At 41.5% G+C, this 27294-nt stretch overlaps 1 long non-coding RNA gene across 1 annotated transcript in view; it reads left to right on the top strand.

The window, feature by feature from the left end:
• LOC106986393 (uncharacterized) overlaps window positions 1-27294 on the top strand; it is a 161527-nt gene that overhangs the window by 77894 nt on the left and 56339 nt on the right. Inside the window, exons 8-11 of the long non-coding RNA XR_008291165.1 lie at window positions 12821-12957; window positions 15519-15646; window positions 24799-24929; window positions 25507-25699. This is a non-coding gene — a long non-coding RNA (uncharacterized LOC106986393). The remainder of the gene's footprint in view (window positions 1-12820; window positions 12958-15518; window positions 15647-24798; window positions 24930-25506; window positions 25700-27294) is intronic.

Raw genomic sequence — 27294 nt, 5'->3', positions numbered from 1 at the left:
CAGAATCCAAAGCAGGCTCCAGGCTCTGAGCTGTCAGCACAGAGCCCTACGTGGGGCTTGAACTCACCAACCGTGAGATCATGACCTGAGCCGAGGTCGGAGGCTTAACGGACTGAGCCACTCAGGTGCCCCAAGTTGAGCAGCGCAAAGCTTTTTAAAAGGAGTGTCTCATTGATCTTCACAACAAACCTATGAAGAATGACTATTGTTACCCTATTTTATAGATGATGAAACTGAGGATCAAAGAGTTTAAGAAAATTTCCCAGATTGGCAAATAGCAAAGACAGGATATGAACCAAGGTAATTGTTTTGACAGGCCTGTATAGGAGGCCAGTTCGGATTTTGGCTACTTGGAGCCACTGAAGAATTTTTAAACTGGGCAGTCCTCTGGTTAAACCTGCTCTTTAAAAAGCAGGCTCGTTTATGGATCAGGGGCTCTAATCAGGTGAGAAATATGGAGATTTCTGATATATTGCAGACACACATAGTGTGGGAAAGGTGGAGGAGGTCCTAAGAAGTGAGTGGCAGTCATTCTTGATTCCTGATTGGATGTGGAGAGAAAGGGAGGGAATTGCTGTAGCTGTTAGTCAGCTTGGGCGCAGGCACTGGCCTGTGCACAATTACTCAGGGTTCCGAGTGGAGAAAGAAAACAACCCCAGGGTGTCTTCTAACTTAACGCATATTTCCTAAGTCCTTGCGCTCTCAGTCTAGACTAAAAACAAACAACACAGACTCCTCTTGAAGCTCTCAGATCTCTTACCTTGCTATTCTAGCTTTCAAATTCCGGGCCGCCCTTCCTTTCCCACACCCCAAGCCCTCGTACTGGGGATTACAATGATCGTTTTTGTGTACCAGGCGATTGTTCCTTCCACATCAGGGGCCTTGGGAGGATGACCAAAGGCTGCTTTATGTTGTCCTTGCTTCCTTCATCCAGTGCTGGAGCTACACATGCAATTTACTGGTTCACGTAAAGGATGACTGACTGGGGCAATGATATGGTCTTCAGGCAGCGGGGGGTAGGGCGGGTGAGGGGTTGGTCTCCATCGGAGGTCCTTATTGATTGTGTCATGTAGTTTCATGGTGAAGTTCCTTTGGAGGGACTATATGTGCTTTAAAGGACAGAGAAAGGATATGTGTCATTGGATACAGCATTCCATATCTCTGATAAGGGACTTTAATCTATTGCTGGGTCAAAATCTGAGGCACAAACTGGCCCTTGATAGGAAAGTTACCTAAAACAAGGAATAAACCAACACACAACCCCCAAACCTAGTTTTTCTGACGATGAAAATATTTTTTCAAATTATTTTATTTAAACTGGAATAATTTCTGAGATGAAAACAATTGGGGCACCTTGGTGGCTCAGTTTGTTGTGTCCAACTCTTGGTTTCAGCTCAGGGCATGATCTCAGTTTGTGGGTTCAAGCCCTGTGTCTGGCTCTGTGCTGACAGTGCAGAGCCTGCTTGGCATTCTCTCTCTCCCTCCCTCTCTGCTCCTTCCCCTCTCCTTTCTTTCTCTCTCTCTAAAAAAAAAAAAAAAAAAAAAAAATGCTGTGACCTTGTCTGATAGACTTATTCATGGTTATCTACTTGTTTGTGCCTTCTGTCTGTTTCTTTCTCTGTTTTCCATATAAAAGGATTATTTTTTGAAAGGTAACTTTATTCTGATGCTACATTTTGAATAAATTATTGCCTCTCCCAGTGGACTATGGAGGTTGACATTTGATCAACAGCTTTTGTCCACTGACTGCTGCTGTTAGATACAGAGGGTGCCCCATTTAACCCAGTGTTTCAGGCAATATATCACTTGGGAAGAGAGTATTACGCTAATTGTTTGAACACTGTCTATGCACATTGCTTGGTCATTCAATAGATAGTTGTTAACTTCTCCTTTTGCTGTCAGTCTCTGAAGTTATAAGCTGGTTAAACTATACCAGTGCGTAGAGCCAACTAGATGCTCACACAGTTTGGTCACAGTCCTGGTTTAGGATCTTAGATCTAGCTTTCTTTAATGAACAGAGAGGCTTAAACTTGGCTTTGCGCCCTGAATTACTCCTTTAGAGAAATCATCCACTATGCTTTCATTACAATTCAACTTTTTCATTTGTAAATAACAAAAAAGAGTTATTTTACAATTGAGAAATTTCCTCTAAAATGGGAATTTCCAATGAAACTCATTAAATTGCTGAATGGCAGTGAGTGAATAACTGATGAGGTCATACTTTCTTGTTATGAGCTACTACAAACACTGTGAAGTGGCAACAGATTAGAGTATAAAAATTAGAGAAGGGTCTGGTTCCTTTTTACAGGTCTTTTGCTTGTTAAAAAAACAAACTCCCAAACCACTAAACATCAGACCAAAAAAAAAAAGGCATAGTTTGATAATCTAGGCTACTTTTTCATTAATTAAAACTTGCATTTAGGGGATGACTTTTCTTTTTTCCCAGAAGGAAACTTCTAGCTTGGGACAGCTTCAGCAATTCAACCACATTTTCCAGCATATAAAGCAAATAAGAGGCAATCATTTTTCGGTCGTAAAGATAAGCCAAGGAATGGAAATAGTTTTGCAGGTCACGTCACCTGACAGAAACTTTGGACTGATCCTTTCCTGGTTCAAGAGTTCAGCCATAAGACCTACTTTCCCTATCAGCTGGGCTGAAGATGATAAGATTTTGAAGCAAGCCAAGTTTCTTTATGAGCTCTTATTTAATTGTCTTGTGACAAAAAGGTTGAGGGGAATTGTCCGCATCGAGTTACTTCTGCTTGGTATGTTCTTCTGAATAAATCACTGTCTCCTGTGATTGGACACAGTAAATGGAGTTTGATTAAACACTTTGCATTAGATTTCTAGTGCCTAGTACAGAGCCTTTATCCTTTATCCCTGTGAGTACTTATTGAAGAAATAATTGTGAACTTAGCCTTAGATTGGTAACTGGCTAGGGATAAACATGATTTAAGAGAAAAATAAAATAGTTAATAACAAGTATTGTACTGTATGCTCATCAAGTGCATTAGATGCAGATGCTAGAGATGAGAGTGAGGTTGCGATAGAAATTTCTCTGAGGGGCGCCTAGGTGACTCAGTCGGTTAAGTCAGCGTTGGACTCTTGATTTTGGCTCACGTCGTGATCTCACAGTTTGGGAGTTCGAGCCCCGCGTCAGGCTTTGCGCTGATAGCTGCAGAGCCTGATTGGGATTCTCTCTCCCTCTCTCTCTGCCCTGCCCGCCCCCCCCCCCCCAATAAATAAACATTACAAAAAGGAAATTTCTCTGAAATTGGCCTGTGAAATATTTTCTGCTATGAGAATTAGCTGAGTGTGGCTTCTTCCCAGGAACTTGTCTCCAGTAGAGTTCATTCAGAGGTGCTACTCAAAAAGTAAAGTGGTGGGGCGCCTGGGTGTCTCAGTCAGTTAAGCGTCCGACTTCAGCTCAGGTCACGATCTCATGGTCCGTGAGTTCGAGCCCCGCCTCGGGCTCTGGGCTGATGGCTCAGAGCCTGGAGCCTGCTTCGGATTCTGTGTCTCCCTCTCTCTCTGCCCCTCCCCCATTCATGCTCTGTCTCTCTCTGTCTCAAAAATAAATTAAAAAAAAAAAAAGTAAAGTGGTGAGCCTATATCCTCTGCAAGCTTCAGTGGATTCCAGCTCTTATGCTCCTTTGAAAGGGATGGGGTGCTGGACCGTCCATACCTGATCTCGCTCACTTTTCCTTCTAGTCTCTTCTTCTGTTCTTTTTGGTCTGTGAACACCGATAGCAGGACATTTTCTGCAGCTTCCATCCCAACTTCTGTTCTAGTCCTGACTCTACCACAAAGTCACTGTTGACCTTGAAGAATCCAAATAACCTCCCTCAGCTTTTCCTTCTTCAGTCGTAAAATAAGCGGCTAGATAAAATGATGGTCAGGGTACGTGACTAATTCCACAATTCTCTTATTTTGCGAAGAGACCCCGGTTAGAATAGATCGAAGCTGACACTTGATCCATTGTTTCTTATTTTCTCTACTAAGATGCAGATATTATTTTTTCCTTCAGTGTTGGGCTAATTATGTGATATCAGGTAACTAAACACTTTATATTCATTACTTTGGATATCCACCGAGTGTCTGATATTAACCAAGTACGTTCTTGTCTGTGGCTGTGAATCTGAGAATCTCTTCTGGTACTATCACTTAGATGAGTAAAAGTTGAAAACCATCAAGTTTCAATCTCTGATGGGGCTGTGGTTCTAACAGATTTTTCAGGCATCTTGGAACACAGCGGTGTGTACACAGATGAAGACATACTTTTTGGTATTTTCTTCTAAGTGGTACAAATATCTGCATCTCATTATGGCTCTTCTCATTTATTGAGAGCTTACTCTATGCTAGACACTATTGCTAAACATCTGTAGTCTTATTTAATTATATAAAATAATAGTAGCTATTGTAATAATTATTTTTGTTTTAAAATTATCATATGTAGGGGCACCTGGGTGGCTCAGTTTGTTGTGTCTGACTCTTGATCTCAGCTCAGGTCTTGATCTCAGGGTCCTGAGTTCAATCCCCATGTTGGGCCCCAGGCTGGGCATGAAGCCTACTTTAAAAATTTAAATATATGTATAAAATTGTATGTAAGTGAATTAAATATATATGCATAGAATTAGAAAACAAATATCCTATATACATGTCTCAGTTTAAGAAATACAGCTTTTTCAGTCCTTAGATGTCCCTGTGTGTCCTCTCCAGTCACATCCCCCTCTTACCTCTAGAAGTAACCACAATCCTAAATTTTGCATAAACCATTACCTGCTTTTCGTTAGTTTTGCCATTTGTGTTTGTATTCCTATGTAATATACATGGTTTAGTTGTACTTGTTTTTGAACTTGATGTAACTGGAATCTTATAGTGTGAATTCTTCTGGAACTTACTAGTTTCTCAATATTTTATTTTGAGGCTTATCATTATTGACATGTGTAGCTGTGGTTTTATTCATGGTTATTGCTGAATAATATTCCATTGGATGATCTTGCTACAACTTATTCTACCATTGGTAGATGTCTGAGTTGTTATCATTTTATTTATTTTTGCTGTTATGAGTAATGTGGCCTTGGATATTTTTATACTATACAACAACAAGTGTTTTTCAGAGAAAACAAAATAAAATTTCTCTGTTGTGTGAGTCACATCTCTGTTGGTGACAAGTGACTAAACCCATCTTGAACTAGTTTAGGTGAAATGAGAAACGTTGAACAATCAACCCCCCATGAGAGCTATCAGGATGCAGACGGACTTCCTCAAAAATTGAAATAAGAGGTCAAAATCTCCCTCAAGGATCCCCCTCAAGCTCTTGCTTCCCTCTCTGTGTTGCCTTTCTTCTCTTTCACCATAGATTGGTTTCTTCTAGATGGCAAGAAACAATGTTGTCAACATTTCCCTAGTTCTACATCAAAAAGATCTCCTACAGGCCTTTGGATCTAATGTAGCGTCAGATATGCAAATGAATAACTTCTGACCCTGAGTATTCTCACCTCCACCCCCACTGTCGTAGCCACTTCTATCATGATTTGGTTATTCTGGGAAAGTTCCCTTTTAAGTATTAAACTCCTCAAACTTCTTCTTTTATGATCACCCATTACCCTGCTTCTTGGTATTAGATCGAATGATCTTAAGTGCATTAAAAGGCTTAATTCTCGCTATCCCTCAACTAGTTCCTGCCTGGATCACTTTGTTAATTCAGGTCGTCTGAGAGGCAGATGCTAAAATGAGATGAGACCTGAAGAGACCTGTTGAGGAAAACCTTGTGAGAGAAAAGGGGAGGGAGCTGGAGGACGCTGGGAGAGCTGTCGACCCCCATGCAGGACTGATCCCTGTGAAGAAGAGAGGGAGAGAAGATGAGGAAGAAAGGCCTTAAGATTTCAATTCTGAGGAAGTTCTGGCAAGGCTAACTGGGAGTCGCATCAGAGGTCTTTCAGGAACGGGCCTGCCCTTAGTAGCCCTGCTGTGCTTAGTCATGGCTGGGAGCAGCCACAGAAAGCACGGCCTCAGAACAAATGTGGTGATGGATCTCAGAGGGCAGCAGCTGGGACCATTGGTCTATTATGCTTCCCACAGTGGCCACCATAATTACTACCCCAGCAATCTTTTTTGGTACATTCATGGGATAACGGTTTTCTTTTTCATGCCTTCAAATGCCAGGTCATTGAAAGGGCTGATTATTCAAATTCATGTGGCATCTCTGACTGAATATATGACATTTATTACATTTTATTTTTTTTAATTTTTTTAAATGTTTATTTACTTTTGAGAGAGAGAGAGAGACAGAGCATGAGTGGGGGAAGGGGCAGAGAGAGAGGGAGACACAGAATCTGAAACAGGCTCCAGTCTCTGAGCTGTCAGCACAGAGCCCGATGCGGGACTCGAACTCACAGACCGTGAGATCATGACCTGAGCTGAAGTCGGACGCTCAACCGACTGAGCCACCAGGCGCCCCTATTACATTTTCTTTTTAAATGCTTTTACTAATTAACTCAATTCACCCTCACCATCCTGGTCGCTTCTTTTGTCTTGTTCCTATAAATATTATTATTGTAATTTGTGCCATGATGGCTTGGATCCTGAACCTCCAATCCTCAATGAGCAACCCATGGTAATTATCGATTTCCTAATTGCAGAAATGTATTAGACAAAGGAAATGTCACTGCTAAAACCAAGGTTTGGACCCCAAATGCTCTTATGATTTTTCTCAATGGATCAAATGGACAACTCATCTGAGTCATAAGGACTCCTTTTCCTTGGTGGGTTGAAATTGGACTGGAAGAAGATTTACATCATGTTGTTTATGACTTGTTCAGAGTGGTTCCTGCTTGTCCTTTTAAGTGGGAGGGAGAGTGGGGAAGGCATCCGTTGGAGTGACCATATACTATACAAATGGAGAGGGAGCATGAATAATACCGCCAGGACAACATAGTCATAACCAGGATGGTGCTGGGAAAATTGAGTTATATGCTCATTGTAGGTTCTCTCCTCTAGGGAGCAAGGAGAGTTTATACCTCCCACCTTGCCAAGCACATGGAAAGAAAGAGAGCAGTGAAATGATTTAAAAGAAATGTCTGAAAAAAGAGTGATGCAGAAAGCTATAACTTTTAGCCTTTTTTTTCCTTTTCAAAACTTCATACCCCTTATGACTTAAGGCTCACTTAGGTGTCTTTATTCCAGAGCTCTTCCTCACTGGGGTGAAGATGGGGTGAGGGTAGCAAAGGATGGGTAGGGGCTGTTCTCCCTTCAAGGCTCCACTAGAATTATTTCTAGATGATTACCAGCTTGGATCATATGTACTTGGGGATGCTTGGTGGTTTTCCAGGGTGAACAGGACACATCTTCTTGGAGGGCATATTTCTTCCAACAATTTGAGGGGAAATTTCTTTTATGCTAAATCAAACCCAGATATGTGATTATTAGAATGCAAAGTTCATCTGGATTTTATTTTTTATTTTTATTTATTTTTAATTTTTTTTTAACGTTTATTTATTTTTGAGACAGAGAGAGACAGAGCATGAATGGGGGAGGGGCAGAGAGAGAGGGAGACACAGAATCGGAAACAGGCTCCAGGCTCTGAGCGGTCAGCACAGAGCCCCACGCGGGGCTCGAACTCACGGACCGCGAGATCATGACCTGAGCTGAAGTCGGACGCTTAACCGACTGAGCCACCCAGGCGCCCCCATCTGGGTTTTGAAAACATGTAAAGGGCACCTCGGTGGCTCAGTCGGTTAAGCATCTGACTCTTGATTTCGGCTCAGGTCATGATCTGACGGTTTGTGGATTAGAGCCCCAGGTCTTGGTCCCGTGCTGTTAGTCTGGGACTCTCTCTCCCTCTCTCTCTGCTCCTCCCCCACGTGTGTGCTCTTGTGCTCTCTCTCTCTCTCTCAAAATAAATAAGTAAACATTTTTTGTTTATAATTTTTTTTTCAACGTTTATTTATTTTTGGGACAGAGAGAGACAGAGCATGAACGGGGGAGGGGCAGAGAGAGAGGGAGACACAGAATCGGAAACAGGCTCCAGGCTCTGAGCCATCAGCCCAGAGCCCGACGCGGGGCTCGAACTCACAGACCGCGAGATCGTGACCTGGCTGAAGTCGGAAGCTTAACCGACTGCGCCACCCAGGCGCCCCAAGTAAACATTTTTTAAAAATTAAAAAAAATCCACAACATGTGAAAGATATATTGTCTTTGGGGGCCACTTTATACTCCTGTTCTGATCCCCCCTAAACTATTAGTTATATCTTGTTGGAAAAGTTTGAAAAGAACTACCCAAGAAATTAGGGTGTGTCATCAACATTCTCTTCCTCTCTTTCCAAAATTGGGATGAAATTGGATGTTACCAGCTTTTTAATGTTGTGAGAGCCATCTGATGATGTCATTGTAATTGATCATTTAGACTGGGTTACCCAATGTGTAATAAGACTCAAGGCAACCAGAGCTCCCTATGATAAACGGAAGAGCTTTAAGGAGGTGTGGAGATGAGCCAGGATTTTTCCCTTTAACAGTCTTTATTGAGTGCCTCCTATGTATTGAGAGCTGTTCTGGAAACAGTAATAAAGCAGTGAACAAGACAGATAAAGGCCTCCTTCTCCTGGAGTATAACAGACCTGAAGCATCCCAAAAGTGCTTTACCTGCTGGGAAGAAAATAATGCAGGAAAGTGGTTACAACCTGCTTGGTGTGGGAGACATTGATGACTTCTGTGAGGAAGTGACATTTGACCTTAGACCTAAAAGGGAGAGGAAGCAGTCGGAGGAAGATGAGGGAAGTAGCAATGGCAAGTGCAAAGCACCTGAAACAAACTGGCCCTTTTGAGGAACAGAGAGAAAGCCAGTGTGGGGATGAGGGGGAAATCGGTTGGAGAGAAGGTCAGGGAATAGGCCATATGGGGTTCTATAAGTCATGAAAAGGAGTTTGGCTACTATTCTAACTATAGTGAGAAGTTACCCGAGGGTCTTAAGCTGGGAAATGTCAGCATTGTCCAGACTTAACCAAATAGTAAAACCATCTCTTCCTGGATAACTTGTCTAAAAAGGATATTACAGCTATGGATATGCGTGGAGATCAACCAAACATGGAAGAAGGGCCTCAGTGACAACTGGCCTCACTTAAACATGAGAGGAGGACAAAATGGTAGCCAGGAGTGTTAAAAGGATTTAGGGATTATGGCTTTTAATAATGAATCAAAGTTTTAATTTTGTTGAGAAGAAAAATGTTTTTTCTGTTATGTATTCCAGAAGGAATTCCCATTCAAAATAACTGAAAAAAGTCTTGGTTGTGTACAACAATAAGCCTTTTAAGACACATATGGAAAATTCATCTATTTAGAGCTTGATTTTTAAAGACTCAGACTTTATTGTATATAATATGCAATGAGGTTTTATTTATAATTTAACCTACTTGAGTTAAAAAAAACACAAGAAGCTTAGGGAATATGAATAACAATTAAAATGGACATTTAAGTGGCTTTAATGTCATGTATTAGCACAGTGTTTTTTTGATATGATCGCCGCTCCACCCCAAACATTGAAATGACAGGGGGTGGGGGTTGGGGGGGACCTCAACCTAGAATGAAAACAGTACAATCATTTTTCCAAGGAAAGAGAAGTGAAATAGGAAAAACAAAAACAAAAATCATCAACTCATTTGGAAGGTCATGAAAGGCAAAGAAGAGTGTGCACATCTCAGACCGATTTGCCTCAGCATGTGAATCATTTAACAGGAAAAAACACTGGACTGACTCAGCTTGAGCAGGCTCTTGTTGTCCCTGCTGAGGTCCTCGCTTGGTGTGGCCCCTGCCACTCTCCTCAGACCTTGTTTCCCTCCTCTCTTCTCACTGTAGGGAAACAGGAAGTCATGTTGATTAATAAGACTGCCTGGGATCACACCCAAGGCAATGTCGAATCTTTACCTCTTCTGGGCTTGGGAAGAGGTGCAAAGATCAAGGGCAAGCTTTTGGATAGAGTGAGAGGCAAGGCCAGAACTCTGAAGAATCAACTCACAACTAACATTGACATAGATCCCTAGAGTGACCGATATCTGCCAGAATGAAATCTCATCAGTGTCTCCCGACCCTCTGGGTGAGGTTTTATCCCTTATAACAGTGAGACAACTGGAGCCTCAACAGGAAAAGAAGCTTGCCCAAGATTATAGGGTGAGTGGTACTCAGATCTGGACCTTCCAACCCCTTGGGCTGTGCCATCTTCCATTTGTCATGCCTCCTTGACGGATATGGGTATAACATAGGGAGCATTGCCCCAGGTGGGGTCTCCTAGCTTCCTTGTTACAAGCCATTGTCCCCCTTTGCCTTTCAGTTGTATTTTGTGGCCACATACAATTAGCTCTTATAATGGGATCATCCCACTCCAGTGTACTTCACTCCTTCTCAGGGAGAAAGTACTAAAGATTATTGCCATGAGGGGCATAATAAGCTAAATGGGTGTTACCCAGTCTGAAAAATCTTAGCGATGTCAATAAGCCACTTGAGACAACAAGGCACCTGATATTCTGTCCTCATTCCTTATCAGTCCTTGGCTTTGGGAAGAGGAACTTTCTGGAAGGAGAAGGAGCTTTGTGGAGTTAAAAAGAGGAAGAAGAGTTATGAATTCAAGCCTCTGAAACAAATCAGTGACAAGTTGTTCTGTGGGCTGACAGTTTTCTCTTTACCTTTCCTTTCTAACAGCTATTCATCTCATTATCAGATACTTTGACTAAAAGTCATGGTAAGAATCAAATGTAATCCCTTAAGTACACTCACCATAAGTTAGCTCCAGCCATACCAAAAATTCTCAGAGTAATTCCATCTCAAATGCTGTGTGTGATCAATCTAATAGGTATGTGAAGTGACCCTACAGAGGAAATTCATTTGATCACCGTGGCTTTGGTTTTCTTAGCATACGCAGATCGCGTTCATTTTCATCACACTAACTGCTTGGTACAGGATTGTTTAAATGGATTGGGAAATCTCATGAAAACTATTAAACTAAATGGTTCTGCTTATGGGCATGCACTTGAGTATCTTACAATTTTCCAGAAGCAATCAGAAACTTGCTTTGAAAAAGCATGGGCATTGGAGGCTGGCTGCTGGTGTGTGGATCCTCATGCTACCATTGTTTTGTTCTATGACAATAAGAACACTACAAAACATTTCTGTGCCTCGGTTTCCTCATTAAATATGGTTATAACAACTGTGCCTACCTCACAAGATTACATGTGAGGCCCAAACAGAGTAATATATAGTGTACCCTGCCTGGCATCAGGTAACTGTCTCTTAAAATGGCCATGAAGATAATGTAGATGTAGCTTTAAAAAATTTTTTTTTTTATTTAGGGTTTATCTATTCATTTAGAGAGAGGGAGACAGCGGGGAAGGGGCAGAGAACGAGGAAAAGAGAATCACAAGCAGGTTCCACACATCAGGTGGGGAGCCTGATTCGGGGCTTGAATGAACTCACAGACCTTGAGATCACTACCTGAGCTGAAATCAAGAGTTGGACACTTCACCAACTGAGCCACCCAGGAGCCCCTGATGTAGATGTAGCTTAACATATAATTATAATTTCACTTATTTAAGGCCAAACGTTCTAGTTCGGTGGAGTTTGCCAAACACAGTGATATCTTTGGGATCTCAAGACCATGGCTTCGTCGCTCCCTCACTTTCATGCTACTTCCTTTGAATGGGCAAGCAAGTCTGTTGACCAACTGGAGACTTTTCAGCAACAGTTCTGCTGACTTCACTTTCACGTGCCCTCAGGGCTAGCAGCCATCAAGCCAGGGAGCAATAAAATGTGTTGGTGGGAAATAAACAAGGAAGAACAAGAACAAAAAAAAAGTGGCCTGAGCTCATTCAATGACAATATTTATTATATGGAACAATGATCATGGTTTAGACGTGTTTGTTCTCTGTTACACTGTAAATATGGAAGAAATGTTATTGCTCAATAGCTGTCTGGATTGCTTACGGGGTGGACTTGTGAGGTAGAGCTGTCTCAGGGTGCCTTCAAAATACAGTGACATTTTTGCATTGAGGCTTTCGTGATGAGTGCTGGATTGGGTCAGTCGCGAGTGGAAAATATTGCCACCTATAGGCCAGTTGTTATGATAAAATACCTCATCATGTCCTTGGCACCATTTATCGAACAAAACCTTTCAGTGGGCTTAAGGTTGAGCAGAGAAGTTAAAATGGCAACCAGTATCCCAATCCTAGTAGATTGCAAATCTCAGGGAGACAGTGTGGAACTTTAGCATGAGCTCAAGCTTTGAGCTCAGTCAGACTTCCAACCTGATTTCAACTTAGTAACTGTGTGACTTTGGCACTCGTATTGAGCCTCTATGAGGAAATCATCTCAGAAATACGGGTAGTAAAACCTTCCACGCGGGTTGTTGTGAGGGCTTAATGGGATTGACATTATAATGATCTATATTGTAGATATTCAATAAATATCCTTGCCTTGTTTTATTCGTTGCCTGCCTCTTTCCAGTTTCTTACGTGCCATTTGGTAGTCCAGATTTTCAAGGTGAGTTATTTTGCAGATAGCAAGCCAGATACTGGAGAGGGCATAAGCTATTTGAGGACTTTGGATCTTTCTGCTAAATGGAGGCCAGGGCCCAGAGTCAGTATTTAGACTTTCCAGTACATTGGTCAGCTGTTTCAGCAAGTCAGGTATACTGAAAGCATGGGCTACTGATGAGTGTTTCCCGGTGAGCTGCTGCATATGGACGTGCTTTGTAAAATGTCAAGGGCTCTAGGATCGTACAGTTGTCACTATCACAGTTGGAAGCATTTAATCCTTTTTCCTTCTCGTTTTACAGGTTAGGGAGTTGAGACCTGGAAAGATGAAAAGTGATTTTCCCGAGCGCCTAGATCATTGTCCTCTTCAGCATCACAGTAGCAAACATTTGCTTGCCTAGTGCCAACTACTGATCTAGGCACTTCCCACGTATTACTGGTAATCGCGAAATCTTCATTACAACCTCATGAGGCGGTTTCTATTATCCCCATTTTACAGATGAAGAAACAGAAGTAAAGAGAGGACACAGAGCTATTAAGTGATAGGGATTTGAACCTTAGCAGTTGGACTCCAGAGTAGTCATTTTGACAACTAGGTATACATATGCATATTAAAGAAAATAAAACTGGGCCCAGATGATGAATACAATTCTCTTTATGTTTGATCCTTCCTTCTTCCACTTCATAAAGCATTTTGATTAGTTTATTAGCTTTTGAGACTGTTCTAAAGGTTGCAACAATGCACAGAAAATGTATTGGTTACATAAAAAAAAAAAAAAGGAAATAACTGCCAAAGTCAACCAGAAGAATCTAAAGGTAGCTTTGAGACAGTCTCCTATGAGGTTGATGATGGCAGAGGTGAAAAGTGGGTAGTGGTTTGTTCCAAAAGAAATACAAGACATATCTTTTATAGCCTAGATGAGGAGACCTATGAAAACAGAATAAAGTTCAGTAGAAGCTGGGGGAGAGAGAGGAGTTTACACTGACAGGGTAAGAGTTTCAGGTGAGAGATGGAACTGAAGGAGGCCTCAGGGGTGTGAGAAGCTAGAGTTGGCACATGCTATGGTGAGGACGACCAAGGACCCACAAATAACGTCAGAGGAGAAATGGACAAAGAAAAACAAAAACACCAAGGCTACTCAGATCGGAGAAGAAAAGAGCTGGAGAGATATGAAAGCTCACTTTCAATATTTTAGGGTTGTCATATGGCAAAGGGATTAGATTTATATGTGTTGTTCTAGAAGACCGCAGGAGGGCAAATGTATGCAGGTAGAGGGAGGAAGATCTAAAACCAAAATGGGGAGGACCTCTCAATATCAGATACAATGCCAGCATTTCAGCAGCCACAACAGAAGGGATTACTTTCACAATTATGTGGCTCTTGGTCACTGCAAAGACATGTATAAGCAGAGGCTGCATTACTGGTAATCTTGTAAAGGGAAGCAAAGCACACAGCACAACAATAAATATTATACTATGTTCCCACGTCATAAAACTTATGTATGTAACATATGCAGACGAAAATACACCAAACTCATAAACACTTGCCTTATATAGTCATGTTTTTTTTTCAGTTTTTAAGGAATATATATTAAATAATTTAGGACAGCCTATAATAGTTTCTTTTTTATTTGGAAAGACTTAGGAAGTTTAATGACATTTTCTGAGGCCACATCTAAAAGCCAAGAATTGAATCCGTCTCAAGCCCAGTCTTTATTTCTGGAAACCAGAATCCCACTTTTTAGAGAATTAAGAAGAGAATGAGTAAACATAACGTGGAGGTTGTGGGCACAGAATACGAAATTGTAGATTAGGAGCTTTTCAAGTAGCAAGCAGCAGAATTGAGGAGTGAGACTCGCAAGTGACAAAGGGCACCGTTGAGTCCGTTGGAGCTGGATGGTGACAAAGCAGGGTTATTGGAGACGGATGCCACACCTTGGCAAGTGGCAGATGTGGTATCGAGATAAAGTTGCTGCCTCTCTCTTTAAAAGCCCTTTGTAATTGACAGAAATGCCCCCAAACCAATATTAAGCTTTTTTCTATGGTTGAAGCTGTTTTGATTTTTTAGTGACTTCTTACCCTTTTACAGGATTGGTTCCTTTGCAATGAAATTTCCTTTTTTTATTTTCCTGTGTAAGCTAGAAGTCATGTTTGGGAATAGATCCTGTGGTCCTGGCTACTTGAGAGTGGAATGGAGTCTAGCCATGTTTAGGGCCAGAAGTGGTCTTAGCTGAGTTAGAACCTGATAACATTATTTGTACAAGTGTAGTCTGCCTCCAAGATAGAGGGAGGTGTTTTATGACCACAGGCTTTATGAATTGTAGCTATAAAATAATCAATCTTTTAAAGCAAACATAGCATAATGTGTATATCCAAATGTGAATTGTCCTTCAGAGCTGTGACCCTTGGAAACTTTTCATACCTACTGGTATAAAACATATTTAAACCTACCAGTGGAAACATCTTTCAGAGCCAATTTATTACACACACACACACACACACACACACACACACACATGCACACACACACACACACACACATTATTTTACAGTATATTTTGGGGGCACCTGTGTGGCTTAGTTGGTTGAACACACGACTCTTGATTTCAGTTCAGGTCATGATCTCATGGTTCGTGGGCCTCTGTGTTGACTGTGGAGCCTGCCTGGGATTCTCTCTCCCCCTCTCTCTGCCCCCTCCCCCACTTGTACTCTCTCAAAATAAATAAACAAACATTAAAAAAATAGAGTACACTTTATTTTTAACAGAAAATATTTTATCTTGCTTGATAACCAATTTTATTTCCCAGAGGGACTGGCTATGAACACCTCTTGGCTATTGGAAAAATCAAATCCATCATTAAAAGACAGAGCGTTTACCATGGAAGAGATAGAAACGTAACAGGGTTAGGCTGACTTTGAAGACCCTACACAGAACTGCAAAGTATTTGAAATACATTGAATGCAATACATTGACTGCATGATTTGCTCATTATTTGCCAGTTCCTGGAGAGAGGTTGGAGCTATGGCTGCTGGAATAAGTTGAGAGATACCACGAAAGAGAAGAGGATCCAGAGAGAGTGTTGCAAGTTCTGACAGGTAGCAGCTTCACCTATGGGGAGACAGGCTGGGTGAGTCAGGAAGGACCCCCTCAGGATGTGGATCATCGCTGGTACTCTCATTGTTCTTTTTCCGTATTCTTCACTATTCTTATTATCATTTTACTTAGGTTAAATGTAATTTTGTAAGGCTAACTCGAACCACCATGTAATTCTTAAAGGGGATTTTGATAAGGTTTCCAAGTAGTGTTGCACAGGTTTCTCATGTTCCCTGCCCTCATTACTTTACAATCTGATTTGAAGTCATTGCCCATCCTGGAGTTTCAGCAGACCAACTGGGCTCCAGGTACAGAGAAAAGGGCAATCTTTAGGTAGCAAAGGGCTTCCCTGTCTAGTTTCTGGCTCAGAGAAGCACAAATATCCACTTTTCATGTGTATCAGATCCAGAATCATCTGTAAGAGCTGGGCTGACTTCAGGAGCAGATGATTTTTCCCTTTCATCTCTAACAAATAATGGTGCTTAGAGCAATGCGTGTTTACCGGTAACAAATTCCACCAATGGGTGTGGTTGAAAAGTTGAGTGCTGTGGACCGAGTGGCTTCAGCTATTGTCTACAGCATTTCCTCCCTTGTCTGGGAGGTTCTGGCTCCTCCGGCAAGGGCAGTTGCAGGCCCAGATAAATGTCTGGGTTTTCTTACTCAAGGATGAGGAGGTGAGGGCGGCGGGGCAGTGGGGGCGGCGGTGGAGCAGGCTTTCTGGCAGGGATTCCACTAGGGGGTAAGTCTATCTTTAAAACAAAGTAAACTGGGGCCACCCGTCTCAGCAGCTAAATGATTTCCTGGTTGATAGGAGGTGAGGACAAGATGAATGGCTTTGGGAAAAGAAACTGTGAGGAGAGAAAGGAAGAAGAAAAATGAGGGAAGCATTGAGGAAGACTTATGAGCCAGAAGAAACGTAAAGGTAGACGATTTGCTTTTTCAGTTTGGAGCGGAGACAGGAAGATAACCCCTTGGTCCTCAAATAGTAAAAGCCGTGGGGTCTGTTCTTCCCCAGGAGTCCCCGGCAATGATACTGAACCCCTAGGGAAAGACAGCCAGCTTGCCTGAGGTTTCCAAATCCCGTCTTGTGGTGAGAGGCTGAAGACTGTCAGGGCTCCAGAATCAATACCTGTCGTGTACACATCAGAGGTGGTGCCCTCAGATAGGATTAGGCTGTCTGGCCATCGTTTGTCATGGGCGTTTCTCTGCAAATGTTGTATGGTTATCAGTCCAGTTCACCTGATTTTTTTTTTTTTTTTAAAACAAAACTGCAGGCCATCTTTGAGAAGACCTCAGCCTAAACGGTGGAAATGCATAGATTCATTTGTGCCTTGAATTCACATGTAGCAAAAACAGCACACACCAGCAGTGGCTTGTCCTCTGTCCCCATCCATTAGGATTATGATAAATGAGGTCGGAGGAAGGCTGGGTCTGGGTGGTTCCATTTGTGTGTTGGTTTCTTCCTGTCCTCTGGGTTTCGGGTCACCTGCTGCTCTGTGTCAGTAGCAGAGTACTGGGTCACATCCAGCACTGTCAAGGTTTTATGGGTCACTCTCTTGAATGAAAGCTTGATTTTCCACGGAAGAGAATGCTGTCTCTGGCAATTGTTCAAAATGTAGCATCTCAAATGTAGACCCTTCAACTGTGTTTACATGCCTTGTGCAGGCTCTTTCTTTTCTTAGCTTTCAATTCTTCAGATATGGAATATGCTGGAGATGTGACTCCTTTGTTGTTCAAGGGTGATTTGCATATCGTCTTGACTGATGTGCATGCACAACTTGCCTGTGACGGGGGCTGTGGTGGCAAGGGCTGTAGAGACATCTGTGACTTTTGATGGAAGGAAGTATTTTCTTACTGAGAGTCACCCACTCCTTAACTCCCTCTAGTCTGTCTGTGAGTTCCATGTTGCCTTCATGAGTGCTCAGCTCAGCTGAATACTGTCCTTTTGCTATTTAATTAAGATTTTGCTGTTTTTTGAAACCCTATAAATGTGTAATCTCTGTGTCTCTGTCTCTCACACATACACATGTAACAGTGAATGACTCATAAATATGAAAAGTAAAATTTTGAATTTTAACTCCGGAAAATCAACCTGATTGATAAAGTACTGATATAATATTTCCAAAGTGGAAATTCATGAAGAAAATAGATTCTTAGGCACTTAGTAATACCAGGAACATTTTACCAGCATTGTCTCATTTAACTTCTAACAACTTTTAAAGACAGGGTATGCTTTATTGTAGCAATCAAGCAACTATAACTTGCCAAGGCCACGGTAAGCACAGGGCCAGGCCAGGGGCCTGCTGATGTCCCACACTGTTAATTATTCTCTATGCTGAGGTTTAGCTACTTTGCAGCTATTTATTGTATTAAATTCATAATCCCACTTTCATCATAGTAAAAACAGTAATAATCACACAACAGAACTATTTGCAGTGGCCTCTGGCCAAGGCCATTTGATCCAGAGTCAAAACCTCATATTTGTATAGTGCTTTTACTTTGTCAAAATCTAATAAGGGTGGTTTTCATACCTGAGGACAATCAAACTGATGTCTATTTAGTATAGTAACATATCAAATTATTAATGGCATATATATTTTAGTCTGTTTCTATGCTTATCATTCTCTCTGTTTTAGAAAGTTGGGGGCTCAAAAATGCTTTAGAAAAATTTCTTCTCCAAGGACAGGAGATGGCTGGGTGTCCCTTGTAAAGGCAACGCTTCTTAGTGAGAGAGTGGAGATGAGAATTCATGTCCCTAACCGAGAGTTTATTGTCCTTTCTAATAACACCACACAATCTGGTGTCTATCTAAAGGCGTGGGTTCCTTGTCTATTAATAGCTCTACTATTAATAATGTGCAGTGACTGGATATGCCAAGATTTTGCTGGTGTTTTGGAGAACTGAAAAGGTTTCCGAGTTATATCTAGAAAGTCTTTGGAATTTTTTCAACATGCTATATGACTGGCAGCTGAAAATATGACAAGTAGGAAGGAAACGAGAATGCATCGACAATCTATTATTTGCTAGACCTATCGGTAGGCACTTTTTCTATAATAACCTTGTGAAACTGATATTAACTCTACTTTGTAGGGGATGAAAGGTCAGAGAAATTAGCAATTGCTCCCAAGTTGTACCCTAAGAGTGTTTGAATCTAGTCTGTCCAATACCGAAGCTTTTACACTTTTATTTCCTTGCCGCCATGTAGTTTGAAAAAATCAAATACATAGCATTTCGTGCCTGGACCACCTCAGCAAGAAAACTGGGCACTCACTAAAGTAAATACACTAAAAATAAACACCCCTCTTCCTCCCACGAGCTTCCCAAGGTTGCAGAGAGGAACACTGGAGGTCTCCTAAGCATAGGAATGCTGCCTACAGTAATCTAACATCAGAGAATATCATTCAAATCACTTTTTTTTTTCTTTTCTGAGTTTGTCTCTTGGATCCCATATATATTTTTGAAGTTTTTTGTGATGGAAATTTTCAAGCATACACTACAGTAGAGAGAACAGTATATTGAAGAACTGGGTACCTGGACCTGGCTTCAATAATTTCTGCCTTAGGGCACCTGGGTGGCTCAGTTGGTTAAGCATCTGACTCTTGATTTTGACTCAGGTCATGATCCCAGGTCATGTGATGGAACCCTGAGTTGGGCTCTGTGCTGAACGTGGAGCTTACTTGAGATTCTCTCTCTTCCTCTCCATCTGCCCTTACCCCACTCTCTCTTTTTTTCTTTCTCTCTCTCAAAACAACAATAATAATAATTCATGCCCTAGTTTTATGCTCTCTATATACTCTATATATGTTGGCGTAAATTATGGATGGTGTGTCTGCATTTGATGGTGAGTAGATAATGGACCATACATATGCTTTTTACCTTTTAGGCCCTAGTTCTTATCCCAGTACAGGATGGATATTTTTTTCCTCCAATACAAAGTCTTAATGGGTTATCAGTAACGACATCTTAAAGAGCATAATGAGAGACACCATAAACCAGCTATCAAAATAAGGTACAGTAGGAATATAAATATTTCACCTTGGAAACAAAGCAAGGTCAAGAGAAGAGCATGAGGACTCTGAAGATTAGGAGCATGAAAACAAAAGGCCATTTGGAGCCATTCTATTCCCATGGGTGCATGGGTGTTGCTTCCATTCAGGGTTGTTGGGAAGGGCACTGGTAGGGCTGGGCTATCAGGATGAGATCACTGGATTACCTGAGACACGACTGTCCCTTGCCACATGGAGCATTTGTCTTCAGTATTGAAGCTCATCTGCCTTTAGGGAAATGGAGACTCAAGGAAAGAAATGTGTTATACTGTCATTTTTCTTACATTTTTCAATGTTTATTTATTTTTGAGAAAGATAGAGTGTAAGCAGGGAGGGGCAGAGACGGAGGGAGACACAGAATCCGAAGCAGGGTCCAGGCTCTGAGCTCTGAGCGCAAAGCCTTACGTGGGGCTGGAACCCACGAACCATGAGATCATGACCTGAGCCGAAGTTGGATGCTTAACTGACTGAGCCACCAGGTCCCCGATATACCATCATTTTTCAATTATCCACATAAATGCTTGAGAACAGAGGCATGGATTATAGAAAATGAGGAAGGTATTGCCATACTTAGATTTGTCTGTGAGGTGTGTCTATCCCGGAAATTCCCTTTAAAAAGCATAGAAGGCCATTCTGTTATAGTCCGTCTCTGTTGGAGCTGCCTTCTTGTGCCACCAACCTTCAGCCACACACCTTCCCTGCTCCCCTCTCTGTCTCCTCCTCTGGTATTACCTTAATGGCAGGTTTTCAGAAAGCCCTGGTTCTTATACTATATACGCATTTAAAATATTGGCAAAATTGGAATTAGGCAGATGAGATTCTAAGAGTTCAGCTGGGATTTTCCAAAGCCATCCAGTTAACAGACTTGAAAGCATTTGTTACAAGTCTGCTCTCAGATACAATTACTGAAGACCTTAGATATCATAGACCTCCTGGCCCATTTTCCTTGGCAACAGGGGTTCCAGCTCTATCAAAAACTTCCTTCCAGCTCTGGTTTTCACATGATAATAAGTCTGTTTCACGACTTTGTTCTGTCTGCTGGCCCCTCCCACCCTGGTACTGGGAAGGTTTTCTTCCTGACATTGTCCTCACAACAAATTGTCGGAAGAGAAGATAAGGTTTTCTTTAACAGCAATAACCTAGTACACTGCACAGGTGTCTGTATTTATGCATCCCATGCAGGGGGGGAAAAGCTTGTTCTAACCTGCCTTCGAATTCAGAATCCAACCCCAAACCAATTAGTCCTTCACTTCACTTGTGTAGACCCAGCATACTTTTCTTGGAGGACTCAATTTTATTAAAAAAGCATAGCACAGGACTTAGGGACACAGTGATTTCCCCATCTCAAATCACCTGGTACTGTTTTTATTTCACTGCTTCTGTTTCTTTCCTGCATAAGTACGTGTGATTTTCTGGATTTGTCCCAATTTTAGTTCAAACAGTGCAGTCACCAAATTTACAGGTGATACTAAGTAATATAAAATATTTTGCGTCCACACTGAAGAGAATTGCCTCTGTGTAGATGAAATAGTAAATACAATAACAATAATAAAAACCAGTATTTATTATGTGTTTACTCTTTACCAGCACTGTATTGAGTGATTTACTTGCATTACCTCTTCTATCTTCAAAATATCCTTACTAGGTAAATTCCATTATAATCCTCACTTTACAGAAAGGGAGCATCAAGCTTAATGGGTTTAGTTGACGTACCTCACAACAGAAGAGCAGAGCTGGGGTTTGAGCACAGGGAGAATGGTTACCCTGAAACACAAGCTATGGCACGTGGGCATGCGTGCGCACTACACACACACACACACACACACACACACACACACACACACAGACACACCAGCTGCTGAACATGGACCCAAGGCAGGATAGCCTTGAGCAGAGGAGTTGTGCCTGAGAGTGAAACTGTAGGGATAAAAATAGGGAAAGGCGTGAACATGGTTGGTTGGGGTTGATCAGGATGGGCCCATGGGGCAAGATCACTTTGAAGGAAGTTAAGGAGGTGAGAAAATAGCGGTAGATATGAGAGGAGGGGTGGTCAGTGGATTAGGTAAATAAAGGTAATGGAGGAGATTTCAAGTCCAAACAAGAAGCTGGGGACAGATGGGGACAATGGAAACATCTCCAGGCTCCCTCACATACTTTAAGAGAAATGGTGGTCAGTTGTCTTGCTTTTTAATAGCAACATGCTGGGGCGCCTGGGTGGCGCAGTCGGTTAAGCGTCCGACTTCAGCCAGGTCACGATCTCGTGGTCTGTGAGTTCGAGCCCCGCGTCCGGCTCTGGGCTGATGGCTCAGAACCTGGAGCCTGTTTCCGATTCTGTGTCTCCCTCTCTCTCTGCCCCTCCCCCGTTCATGCTCTGTCTCTCTCTGTCCCAAAAATAAATAAACGTTGAAAAAAAATTTTTTTTAATAGCAACATGCTTATCATATAGACTAATGGGAGGCTTATACAGCATCCTGTTTCTGGAGGCTTCCATCTCTCTGATGGGTTAGAATTGGGTTCGTTCCCCTTTACCCACTGTTTTGATCCACGGCGTTTTCTTCCCATTGTACTTTTCTTCTAGACACCTGAGATTTATTGAAAGAAGTGAAGCCCATCTATGCTTTTGAATTTGATGTCTAATATTAATTGCCACATCTTACGAATTATAAATTATTCTTTTTTCAAAGGCTTACTTGAAACGTATTAGAGATCTAATGTATATAAAGATAGGAACCTTGTATGCAGGTATCTTCTACAGTCAGTCCTATGAGATTTTATGATTTAACATGTGCTTGACATATTCAATGAAAGGTTTTATCTGCCATGGTTTTATTGGAGCAGATAACTTACCTTTTTTAAGGTACATTTTACTGTGGAGCCAGGATATTTGCTACTAAGGTAGAATGTCATACTTAAGACAATGTCTAAATAGGAAAGAATAATATTTGCACACAGGCAATGTGGTATATAATTGTATTTAGGGCTGAATTATATTCTGAAACACATTCTATAACATAAAACCTAGCACATTTAAAAATCATTTTTACCAAATTCTTAAATAATACCTGTTTACCTTTAAAATCTTGATCTGTTTCTCTGAAGACAAATTATTATTCTTTTAGTTGTTGAGCCTTCTGATCAAACAAATTCTTTTCCTGTTTCACTATAGTCATGTAAAATATTTTACTTCAAAGGAAAAATGCTATGAATTTATAGTGATTTCAGAATTTAAAAATCTGTTTCCTATTTTGTTGATTAAGACAGAGGAGCATTGATTGTGAATAAGGAATATGCTATGTTGAAAACAAAATTAAGGATCCTGATGTTTCTGTGCCAGATAGCACAAAAACTAAAAACACCACAGGAATTTTTCAACATTATTAACCTCTTGACAATGTGTGGGTCGTATAAAGGACAAATGAATGTTTTGAAGGGACCGAGAATGCCTATTTTAACCGACTGTCCAATCACTGTATATAAATATTTGTGTTCCTGGAGATTATTAGATTTTTATCAAAGCAAATTGAATTGGAAACATGGCATGTATTAAGTCATTGGTGCTTATTGTCTAATTCTTTTTCCCATAGAAGTTTCTATGCACTGAAAGAGCACTAACTCATCGGTTAGACATACCATGTAATGATTCTTATCATATCCAGACAAAATAAAAGCCTTTTAAGAAGCTACTTCACAAGACAACTGCATAGCTTTCCTCACAGGAACTCGTTAAACAAATAATGATTATTAAAGCTTTTGGGTCAATCGCTTACACCAGTTTAACAAGAACAATTCCAAAACGTCTAGCCCATTCCACATTCCATGTGACTAACTATGGTATCCAAAGCTTGGAAAATATCCAGGCAACTCAAAGTAGCTTTTCTCAAATGCTTTCTGGACACTGGATTTTAAGGAAAGTGATATAATTAGGTTTACAGAGAAGAGTCTTCAAGGCATGCCCCTTATCAATCCTATAAATGGTCTCAATTATACCTGAAAGTTGTCTAAAAGTACCCAAACATGAAAACCTCGCAGCTTTAGTCCCTATCTATATTGGTGTTGGCAAACGCATAGATTGATGTGGACATTTATTTGTATTTAGTGACACAGATATACTAGCAGTTTTGCACAAGCCTCCAATAGAGGCCACCGTGAGTTGGAACAATTAGCTTCTAAAAATGTGTTCAGATTCACCATTCCTTTATGCTTATCATCATGGCATGTTTGGGGTGGAAACAAGAAAGAAGGTTTATAGTGGAAAGGTAGGCACAAGAGAGAAGGAGGACAGGAACTGAGTCAGACAAGAAGGACTTTGGCGGGTTTGGGGTCAAGGCGGATAGGAGCAGCAGTTACAATATCCGGCACGCAAAAGCTCGAGTGCAGGGAGAGAGAGGGAGAAGACCAGCTGGTTCTTTAGGTCCCTGTCTCTTGTAAGCAGGGTCTGGAATCCAGAACTTTGGAACTGAGTCAAAAACTCAAGATAAGGGATTTACAATAAAGTGTCAGTAACTCAGCAAACAGAACCAGAGGCCTAGGACACCAGCACTAACAGGCCAGTAATGCAAGGGACCTACATTTCCTGCTTCGACCCCAAACTTGTAACGATTTTGGGAAGCTCAGAGTTTTATTCTGTTCATTCAATTTATATTTACTAGGCACCTATTATGTGCCAGGTGCTGTATGAGCAGCAGAGGCTATTCCTGAACTAGATAGACAGATGATCTCATTTTTTAAAGGAGACATACAATAAGCCGGTAAATAATGAAATGAAAAGAAATCTAGAAGAAAATAAATGCCACAGTAAGTCTGAGAATGTGAGGAAGCTGTTTTAGGGAAGAGGGGTAGAGAGAGGGGTAGAGAAAACCTCTCCAAAGAAGTGATATTTGACCACCGAGAGTGAAGTTTGAGAATGCGTAGACATTTGAGGAGCTGGAGGGAGAACCTTGTGGAATGACGTGGAGGTGAAAAGGACAAAAGGAAGACGATTTTAAGAATAGGGAGCAAAGGAGAGGGTGGAGTGAAATGGGGGGATAGAGAAATTGACAAGAGCTGGATCATACAGTTGGAGGGGAAAAGCATTTGGCTAGGGTAAGGCATGAGCCAAGTAGTCGAATGACTGATTTGAAGTAATTCACTGTTTCTATAGTTGTAAACCAGAAAACAGGCCAGGAACGCCTGAAAACTCTGCCCATACATTGTGAAGAACTTCCTGAGGAAGTTTCCTAAATTGGACACCAAGTATGAAGCGGACCCCTGGTGCCGGATCTTGGTGTGCAAGTGAGTTTCTGAAGGGCCCGGGGTTAAAAATTAACTCTAGGGCAAAGCACTGCAGTCCAAAACACTGGTGGTAGTAGCCAGAGGGTTTTTTCTTTGGATGACGAAACTGATGGGGCAGGATGGTGAGTCACCCAGCGTGGGCTGGTGTGAAGCAGGGAAGCAGAGCATAATGTGGGTTAGCCTGGGAGGCACATGAATAAATAGTAAAATGGAAGAAACGCAGAAAGCATCATCGTTCGTGTGATTTCCTTCCCTCTACAGAGTCAGAGAAGTCATAGGTCCCCTGAGGAGGTCTTTCAATTGGTTAACAACATACTATGCCCTTCCTGTGAATTTTTTAGTTAGTACAAAAATATGCTGATAATAATAGCTAAGAAAAGTAGTGGCAACATCTTGATTCTTCTTCCGGGTTAAATTGGGTCTCCCCCAAAGATCTGCCGAGGTCCTTATCCTCAGTACTTCAGAATGTGATCTTGTTTGGAAATAGGGTCATTGCAGGTGTCATTAGTTAAATTAAGGTGAGGTCATATTGGAGTATGGTGGGCTCTTAATCCAACCTGACTGGTGTCCTTATTAGAAGAGGCAACTTGGACACAGAGACGGTGCAGAGATGGCCATGTGAAGACACAGACACACAAGGAGAATGCCATGTGAAGAAGGAGACAGAGGTTGGAATGATGTTTCTCTAAGCCAAGGAATGCCAAGAATTCCTGACCATCACGAAGCTAGGACAGAGGCATGGAGCAGATTTCTCTCAGCGTCCTTCGAAGGTACCAACCCTGCTGATCCCTTGATCTCAGACTTTTAGCTTTGAGGACTGTGGAAGAATAAATTTCTGCTGTTTTAAACCACCCAGTATTTATTTGTACAGCAGCCCTGAGAAATGACTACAGTGCCTTCTCATTCTTCTGTTTGACTCTCTTCCACCATTGTCCCTTTTGCACTATTATCCATTAAGACCAAGTTACTTTTCCTACCACTTGTGCTCTTTCTGCCAAGAATATCCTCATTCCCTTCTTTGTCTGTTTTATAATAATTTTAAATAATTTTAAAATAATTATTTTGAATAATTTTAAAATAATTTAAAATAACTCAAAAATGTTTAATGTTTGGGGGCACCTCGGTGGCTCAGTCTGTTGAGCAATGGACTCTTGGTTTCGGCTCAGGTCATGATCTCCCAGTTCATGGGTTCCAGCCCCACGTCGGGCTCTGCACTGACAGTTGCAGAGCCTTTTGTGATTCTGTCTCCCTCTCTCTCTGCCCCTCCCCGACTATCTCTCTATCTCTTTCTGTCAAAAATAAACATTCAAAAATTTTTGATGTTTGGTTATAAAGTATTTCAAGCATACACAGAAAATAATATACCAGATTCCGTTTTCTCAACATCTCGATTTATCAGATGACAACTTTTTTTCCATATTTGCTTCAAATATTTCCTTTTTTACCCTAAAAAGGAAATATTACTGATAAAGTTAATGCCTCCTCTCTTCCTACACACTTCCACTTCCCTGTTCTCCACAATGGTTGTTCTTCCTTAATTGTAAAGTAGCTTGCAGAACATCATGAACATCACCCAGGCCAACTCAACAACTCTGTCTCCTGTTCCCACAGTATTTTATATACAACTTATGTTAAGTAATGATCATATTGTATTTTTGTTTTTTTGGTTTTTTTAATTTTTTTTAATGTTTTTATTTATCTTTAAAAAAATTTTTTTTTAAATGTTTATTTATTTTTGACAGAGACAGACTGCGAGTGGTTTAGGGCAGAGAGAGAAGGAGACACAGAACTTGAAGCAGGCTCCAGGCTCTGAGCTGTCAGCCCAGAGCCCGACATGGGGCTCGAACTCACGAGCTGTGAGATCATGACCTGAGCCGAAATCGGACTCTCAACCGACTGAGCCACCCAGGCGCCCCTGTTTTTATTTATCTTTGAAGGAGAAAGAGACAGAGCATGAGTGGGAGAAGAGCAGAGAGAGAGGGAGACACAGAACTTGAAGCAGGCTCCAGGCTCTAAGCTGTCAGCAAAGAGCCCGATATGGGGCTTGAACTCACAAACTGTGAGATCATGACCTGAGCTGAAGACAGACGCTTAACTGACTGAGCCACCCAGGTGCCCCAATCATATTGTATTTTGATTGTAGTCTTTTTCTCTATAAGAAAAAGCAAATGGTCATTTTCTTTTTTTAATTTTTTTTTAATGTTTATTTATTTTTGAGAGAGAGAGAGAGAGGGAGACATGGAATCTGAAGCAGGCTCCAGGCTCTGAGCCATTAGCACAGAGCCTGAGGCAGTGCTCAAACTCACAAACAGTGAGATCATGACCTGAGCCCAAGTCAGAGGCTTAACCGACTGAGCCACCCAGG

The sequence above is a fragment of the Acinonyx jubatus genome, chromosome D4, assembly GCF_027475565.1.
Source record: "Acinonyx jubatus isolate Ajub_Pintada_27869175 chromosome D4, VMU_Ajub_asm_v1.0, whole genome shotgun sequence".
NCBI lineage: Eukaryota > Metazoa > Chordata > Mammalia > Carnivora > Felidae > Acinonyx > Acinonyx jubatus.
Note: the sequence above shows the minus strand (reverse complement) of the source record. Positions and strands in the feature narration are given on the sequence as shown.